At 34.8% G+C, this 7,886-nt stretch overlaps 1 long non-coding RNA gene across 1 annotated transcript; it reads left to right on the top strand.

Moving 5' to 3' along the window:
- Positions 1-353: 353 nt before the first annotated feature.
- On the top strand, positions 354-7,669 carry LOC107012511. Its single transcript, XR_001456047.2, has 4 exons — positions 354-476; positions 722-1,106; positions 1,672-1,949; positions 7,476-7,669. It is a non-coding gene; the product is annotated as an uncharacterized LOC107012511 (long non-coding RNA).
- Positions 7,670-7,886: the final 217 nt, after the last annotated feature.

Raw genomic sequence — 7,886 nt, 5'->3', positions numbered from 1 at the left:
GGTATAAGTATCTCTAGATTATGACAGAGATTTCAGAGATACAGCTTAGCTAAACTAAGGTCCCATTACCCTGAACTCGTTTTATGTATAATATGATACACCTTTTGATTTATTTGGCACACTCTGTGACTCCATGCAATTGTGACGCGTAGGAGATATTTGAATGCCATATAAGCCAAAAAAATGCATAAAATTACAAAAAAATAAGTTCAAAAATAATAAAATCTTATATTAATTAATATGTATCTCCAAAATTTAAATAATAGTCTAGAGAGTTACTTCAACCTTTTTTTTTTCTTTTTTTTTTCTGTTAAAAGGTTTTTCTCACACGGGCCTTGGATGTTTTTTACTCAAGAAACTTCAGTGCATTGAAGTAAACGCGTTCAATAAAACCCTATTTCCCAATCATTTTGGTCCTCCTTCCTCCCTCTAATCGTCGTCTACGCGTCCGCCTTCTCCTTCGTTTGCCATCTCCGGTTCGTTCCTGGTTCTCTTTCTGAATTCTTCTTGATTTTGATTTGGTTCTCCTGGTTGATTAACTATTCATTTTTTCTCTAATTTTGTTTGTGAAAAATTAAGTATTTATTGTTCTCGCTAGTGTTCCGTCACCCTGATTTGTTACTCTTTTAGCTCTTTCAAATTCTAGTGTTGTGTTATTGCCCTCTGTCCTTTGCGCAATTCTTTTTGAACCGGTATTTATGAGGCTTTTGATATGGAACAGGTTTGTATTGCACACCAGATGTCTGTTAGCATCAACCAGAAGCATCACTATTTTGTTTGGGCTGCGTTGAATCGCACAAGACATTGGTGCTCCGGGAAGATATTGTTTAGGCATTGGACTTGACTCTGGTGTATACTAGTCTATGACTTTCTTTTGTTAGAATTTGCTTCACTGAGACCTACTAGTGCTGTGTTCTTTTCATTTTTTTTGTCAGTGCGGTTTTTTACTATTTCCAATGGCGAAGCTTCCACCAGGATTTCGCTTTCACCCTACTGATGTTGAGCTGATAATGTACTATCTAAAGCGGAAGATCATGGGGAAAAAGATCCTTTTTGAAGTCATATCAGAACTCAACATTTATAAGTTCTCCCATCGGATCTTCCAGGTATATATGTCATACTCTTTGGTAGTCTTGATATGTGCATATAAATGGTATGTTCTCAACATGAAGTATGTCTTTATACTGAAAACTACTACGGCTGCGTATCCATTGGTTTGGTTTGAAATTTATCGGTTTGGTTTATTAGTTATCGGTTTGTAGACATGCTTAATTGTAATAGAACCATCAAGATATTCAGTTATTGATTTAACCTTTGAGATTTGACATAAAAAATCATCAATAATCATTTAGAAACAAGGTGAGAAACCAAATGAACCATGTATATGAGGTCACAAATTACATCTTGCTCAAAAGCAAACACTTTCACAATGTAGATTAACCAAAAATTTGAGACAACCAAATATTAAATTCATATTTTCTCCTTATTACTGATCAAATACTTAAACAATTATCTTCTTTCCGGTGAATGAATGTTGTAAGCCTGTTTGACTTTCTATACAATATCTTCTTTGTATCATGAAGGCTTCTTGTGTTTTATTCAGCTATGGATTTATTTCTGCTTATCTGTGCATGTTCTGTTGTTCATAATGTTTGTATTTCTTTCTTCCAGACAAATGTTGCTACAAAAGTAAAGATCTTGAATGGTATTTCTTTTGCCCAAGTGAGAGAAAGTATGCAAGTGGATTCAGGATGAATCGCACTATTGAAATTGGATTCTGGAAAATTACTGGCAGGGATAGACGTGTTCTTTATGATGAAAAGTTTGTTGGATCTGTTAAGACTTTGGTTTTTCACCAAGGTAAAGCACCACGAGTGCAGAGAACTGATTGGGCTATTCACGAGTATAGATTTGAAGATAAAAATATGGAAGATGCAGGATTTTCGCTGGTATCTTTTTAACTCTTAGTCTGTTTATACTCTTACTGGCATATGTTATATCCCGACAGCATACCCTGCTACTTTCTTCTTCGATTTTTGTGCGTGCATGTTAGTTGGGGTAGTCGTATGCAGTTTCAAAATTTTGAGAACCTTAATTAGAGCATCATGCCCAATAATTGGAATTGTGCATTCTTGGATTGGTGAGAGCGATATGGTCTAGATGATATATTCTGTATCTTGTTCTGTGTTTTTCCTGTTCTTCTTGACATTATGAGTTTTTCATCTACTACTTGATATTACAAGTTTTTCCATGTACTTCTTGATATCACACGTTTTTCTTCCTTTGTGGCAAGTGTCCAAAATTTGTATCTTTTTCTAGTTTACATCCTTATTTTCTGTACTCTTCCTTTTGTGTTAACTTTTTAGCATTATTTGGTTATCAAGACTAGTTTCTCTGCACATGCGTTTCACATGTATTTCATCTCATTTTTATACCAAAATAGTTAGTAACTGTTAATTCGCATACATCGTTTAGAAACATTAGATTTTGTTATAAATTAAAATTTTAATATACCAAAAGCCAACGTTGCCGCCATTAAGACCATTGATGAATAAAGTCAAAAGGCTTACTCTTAGACCAAATTAGACTTGTGGTATGTCCCCTTTTGAAATTTGATTGCTCTAATAGACGATGCTGAAAACAACATTTGTTCATTCTCTTTATTTTCTCAATATCCTTCTGCCATAATAAGATCAATTGCGCCTTGACATAATATTCTTCTCAAGGTTGATTGCGACAACAATAATTACATGCCCAATGTAATAAGTGGGGCTGTGGGGAGGTAATATGTACGCAAATCTTACCCCATATTTTCTAGTTGGAGATGTTTTCGGTAGGTCCTCATCTTAAAAAGAAGTTACTTGAAGCAGAGTTGCAAGAAAAATATGATAGCAATTGGATTAGGGTTTCAAAATAAAAAACAGGATTAATGAGGTGATGGATATGACTCATTTATTGTATATAGATGACACAATACTTTTTTGTGAAGTAGAGAAAGAACAACTCTGTCACATCAGAATTATTTTGGTAATTTTGAGGCATGCTCAGGACTTAAGGTGAACGGGAGAAAAAGTAACATTTTTCCTATTAAAGAGGTCCACCAGTTCAAGCTTTGGCCAATATATTGTAGTGCAAGATAGAGAGATTGCTTACAGTTTATCTAGATTTGCCATTGGGTGCTAAGCATAAATCAGTTAGCATCTCTCGGATGGTGTACTAGAAATATCAGACAGGAGACTGACACTTTGGAAATCCCAATATCTATCCTTGGGGAAGAGTCACTTTGATTAACTATGTATTACTCTTTGCCAACATATGTGATGTCACTTTTTCCCATTCCCGGCAAGGTAGGCAAAACTATAGACTCGTTGAGGAAAAACTTCTTTGGCAAGGTAACAAGATTGAGAAGAGCTACTACAACTTAGTTAAATGGATGGACGGTTCATCAGAGCAAAAGATGTGAGGATTTGGGGGTAAGAAATTTAAAGATACACAACAACTTACTTACCAAATGGTTGTGGAAATACAATTTGGAAGATCAAGCTCTATGGAAGGAACTCATTCAACACAAGTATGGTCAGGAAGATCAATGGTGTTCAATGAAAGTGACACAAACATATGGTGTGGGAGTATGTAGGACTATAAGAAACCTATGGCTGGCTTTCAGAGACAATGTAAGGATAAAGGTTGGTCGAGGAAATAAGGCTTTGTTTTGGAAGGAAGACTGGATTGGTCAAGGGTCCTTGGAAAATTTATTCCCTGGGTTGTTTTCCATTTGCCTGAATCCTGATAGCAAAATACAAGAGGTTTGGTCCCCACAAGGAAGGAATTTGCTCTTTAGGAGATCTCTTGATGATTGGGAAATAGAGTGGGCATCGAATATGCTAGCTTTGATTGGATATTTTCCAAGCATAAATCTGGAAATAGATAAATTGCTATGAAGGCATCATATTAATGGTCAATTCTATGTGAACAGAATGTATAAAAGGGATCTAGCCACAATTGGGGAAGAAATCAGGGCCATGGAGTGCTATATGGAAGTGTGTAGAGCCTACTAATGTGAAGTGTTTCACTTGGTTGGTACTAAGTGTAATGATCCGAAAAAAATAATAAAATTGAATAAATAGGTACTTAAGGTGATTTAATTATTAATTAAAAATCTGAAATTTTAAGGGCATAATGGTCCTTTCACGTATTAATTTAAAATAAATCAGATTTTTTATTAAGTTAGTTAAATCCTATTTTGACTAAATCTTGAATTTAGTCTCCTAATCCTAAAAGCTCTCTCTCTCTCTCACGCTTCTTAACTCTCTCTCTCTCACGTTCTCTATCTCTCTCACGTTATTCTGACAAACACAACAAAAACCAGATAATACACCAAGAATTCTTCACACTTGAAGAACTCACATGAAATTTTAAGAAAAACAAAGTAACCAAAACGTAAAGGCAAGGAGAAGATTTGGGCAGCAACTTCATGTTTGATCAAGCAAATTAAGGTATGGGTTTCTTCTCTCTTGGCTCCTTTCCCAAGAGGCCCCTTACGATTCAAACTATTCACCTCGAAACTATGGTTGTTCCCCGTTGCATGTCCCTGTCACTAGTTCCCTATGATCTTAGGTTGGGTATTCTTGTTGGTAAAATTCAGGGATACATGTTTGTGGTGATGATCTCGTTTCGAGTATGTGTCCATGACTATGTGTTTATATTTTGTGCCTTTTGGGAATATGAATGTAAATATGTATGTATTTGTGCAAGATTGTGATAAGACTTTGAGTTTCTCTTTAGCATGTTAATAGTATAGAGGTTATTCGTATTTTATGTGCAATTAGAGGCTCTTAAAAATCGTGATATTCAGATGGTTGAAATGCTAGAAAATCTAGTTAAAACAAATGATCAAATCATCCCTTTAAATTTGCCTTAAGAAACTTAATGAATGTATAAGAAACAAATGCTAAATTAACTCGTAAAAATGATGCACAAAATTGTGGAGTAATTTTCCAGAATATGGAGATAAGTTGTAGATGAATTCTGGAAATTTTGAACAAAAAATAAAATAAAATAAAAATAGGTGAGGTCTGCAGGGATCGAACCCGAGACCTCACCAAATTAAGCCTCAACGAAAAAGAAAAAAAAGGGGCTGGGGGCGGGGATCGAACCCACGACCCCCAGTTCGCGAAAAAAGAAAAAAAAGGGGGCTGGGGGCGGGGATCGAACCCACGACCTCAGCGTTGAGGGGGGGGGGGAGGGGCAAAATATCAAGGAAATAAAGTGAGGCTGTGGGGGTTCGAACCCACCACCTCACAGCCTCCTCCTCTTCAGCGAAAATTAAAAGAATATAAAGGGGGCTGCGGGGGTTCGAACCCACAACCTCCCTATTGTAGCAAATTTAATTCTAAAAATCAAAGGGGTTGTTGGGGCTCGAACCCCCAACCTTTCAGTTAACTAATAGTAAAATTAAAATAGAAAATTAATTCTTTCATGTAAATATTGAGATTTAAATTAGAATTCTAATTAAAATAGAAAACTTATTCTTTCATGTAAATATGGAGATTTAAATTAGAATTCTAATTAAAATAGAAAATTTATTCTTTCATGTAAATATGGAGATTTAATTTAGAATTCTAATTAAAATAGAAAATTAATTCTTTCATGTAAATATTGAGATTTAATTTAGAATTCTAATTAAAAATAGAAAAATTATTTCTTTCATGTAAATGTTGAGATTTAATTTAGAATTCTAATTAAAATAGAAATTAATTAATTCATGCAAATGTTGAGATTTAATTTAGAATTCTAATTAAAATAAGAAATTAATTAATTCATGTAAAAGTTGAGATTTAATTTAGAATTTTAATTAAAATAGAAAATTAATTATTTCATGAAAACGTTGAAATTTAATTTAGAGTTATAATGTTATAAATATTAGAAATAAAATCAATGAAAAATATAAATGATATCCAAGTGATTCAAGATTTGGATTTCCGTGCCCAAACCTCCGTATTGATAAATAAGTCGTACGTGAGTAAAATATTCAAAAATAATGCCATCTACTTAGATCAAAAATCAAGATTTTGGCATATATACAAGATACATAAGTCTTGTAATACATAATCTTAGGAAAGTAAGAATCACTTAGCGAACTATAAATGAAGTCCCATGGCTTGTATGTATAGACACATAAGTCTAACATACGTTCAAAAATAAGTGAACCTAAAATATACGTAATGAAATAAAGAAATGAACATTCACGTAATAAGAGGTGAGTAACTATGAAGAACAAAGGTGCTAAGAACGAAGAATGTGGTGACAATCATGATGTGAGACTAATGTATATGATGAGAATAATCTCAAATGAGCCTAAGTAAATGTTACCAATACGTACTCACCAATGAGAGTGTAAGATAATGAAGAGACCAGTCTCTATGAACACTCTAATGAAAATATTGAGTTTAAAATACTTAATAATAATGATGAGATGAGAAATCATTTATTGAGCTATGATGTCCTCATACTAGAAGCCAGCTTCCATGATGTATGAGTTGAATGTAATGGAACTTTATACTGAGCACCGATAGGCTAGCTATGAGCGGTGATGCCTTCTTTCGGGAAGGGCGAAGGTTCACGTAACTCTCATGAGATGAGACTGTCCGGCTTGCCGGGTATGGGTCTCCATACATCTCCTAGTCTTCGAACCTATACTGCCAATATAGGGATCTGGCGGGGTTGAATTCCCATATACGCTAGCATGTTATTGAGTCACTTTGGTCGGTGATTCCACCTCTTTTCAGTGTGGGGGAGACACTGGATTTCATGATGCTCACATGATCTTATATCGGTTAAAGTTAAAGTTTCCAATGAATGAATAAGGCCAGCCTCAAATGAATCATATAAAGAAATGAATGATACCGAAGGTGTTAGGATAGGATAATCAAGAGGTGAGCTAGATTCAGGTAATGACATTAGGTTATTCCTGATCATTGCACAGCAAACCCGATGAAAGTCTTAAACTACATCCTAGGTATAGCTGGTGTTCACACTGGCCTATGAATGAACTGAAATGAGGTACGTATGAATCAATGAAGCAGACTCTGTATTTTCTAAAGAAGGCTCCCTAGTTGAGGTCCTATATGTTGAGCCCTCATTTTGGAAAGTCTTAAGGTCAAGTACATGATAATAAGGCCTCATGGCATATGAATGAATAATATGAAAGAAGCTATGTGTTACCAGTTATGTGCTATGATATGTGTTATATGAAGATGTTATGTGTTGTGTGCAATACGATAATTATAATGATGCATGTTACTCTCATGGCATAACTTTCCCAATCTCAATTTGGCAAGTCTACTGACTTGAATTCCAAAAATCATGTCGATAGGAAAGAGCTATTCTTTCTCATGCATGTCCTTGGTGTGTGCTTGCATATACCCATACTTAGTACAAGTGTGTACTAATTCCATACAAACATCTACTTTTAGGTGTAGGCACAGGTGGACGGTAGAGCTACAGGTTCGCTGTTGCAGCTATCCTAACGTCAGCATTCATTCGGAGTTTGGTAGGTCCTCACGCTTTCGAGGATGCTACTGTTTTACATTCTAGCGTAGTTTTATAGTTGAGCTAGTGGAGCATGTTCCACTAGCGTTTCTTTCCTGTTTTGGTTCAGACTTTGTATTGGTGCTATTTTGGCCGTTATACAATTAATACTTAGTGAATTATTTCTTTCAGTTGCTTATCTCTTAAATGTTAGATGGTTGATGATGAACGATTACGAAATATTAAGAATGTTTAGCAAGTATGTTTAAAGAATCAAAAATTTCAAATTTTCCGCTAAAATTAACCTATGTAAAGTAAGTATGACGTAAGTAGGCTTGTTTGCGACCTCTGAGAGT

This window comes from Solanum pennellii, chromosome 3 (assembly GCF_001406875.1).
Source record: "Solanum pennellii chromosome 3, SPENNV200".
NCBI classification, from domain to species: Eukaryota; Viridiplantae; Streptophyta; class Magnoliopsida; order Solanales; family Solanaceae; genus Solanum; species Solanum pennellii.
Note: the sequence above shows the minus strand (reverse complement) of the source record. Positions and strands in the feature narration are given on the sequence as shown.